Consider the following 874-nt stretch of genomic DNA (forward strand, 5'->3'; position numbering starts at 1 on the left):
TTGTGTATTGAATACTGTCATTTTTATTTCTGTTCACATTCTTGATATAGTTGTACTTTTCCACAGTTATACCTTCATTGAATTTCTTTCTCCACCCCTTGGGTATAGTCATTACTTTCTTCAACTCTTTTTATTTCTTCCAGAACTCTCTGAAGGGCTGGTTTTGTGCAATGAATTCCTTCAGCCCATTTATGTCATGGAAGATTTTTATTTTCCCTTCGACTATAGTAGACATTTTGGCTGGGTATAGTAATCTGGGTTGGCATCTGTGGTCATTTAACACTGGGAATACTTTGGTCCAGGCTCTTCTGGCTTTCATAGTTTGCACTGAAAAGTCATCTGTAATCCTAATGGGTTTTCCTTTCTATGTGACTTGTTGTTTCTCTTTTTCAGCTCTCAGTATTGTCTCTTTGTTCTGTATGCTTAATGTTTTTACTATGATATGCTATGGAGAGTTTCTTTTCTGGTCCTGTCTGTTTGGTGTTCTATGTGCTTCTTGTATTTGTATGGGCATGTCTTTCATTAAGTTTGCGAAATTTTCTTCCACAATACTGTTGAAGATCTGGTCCATGCCATTGTCTTGGGGTTCTTCACGTTCCTGTATGCCTATGATTCACAAGTTTGGTCTTTTTATGGTATCACGCAATTCCTGCATATTCCATTCTTGTGATTTCTTAAATTTTTCATAGTCTTTGCTTGAGTGGTCCCGTTCATCCACTTTATCTTCCAGTCTTGATACTCTGTTTTCCGTTTCATTCATCCTATTGGGTTTGTGAGGCTTTTTCCTGTCGTTTCTAATTGGCTTACTGAGTGTTTCACTTCAGTCTTCATTTCAGCCTGAGTATTCTTCAATATTTCTAACTCTTTTCTGAAT

Source organism: Nannospalax galili, unplaced genomic scaffold (genome assembly GCF_000622305.1).
Source record: "Nannospalax galili isolate Female #2095 unplaced genomic scaffold, S.galili_v1.0 scaffold707, whole genome shotgun sequence".
In the NCBI taxonomy this organism is placed as follows: Eukaryota; Metazoa; Chordata; class Mammalia; order Rodentia; family Spalacidae; genus Nannospalax; species Nannospalax galili.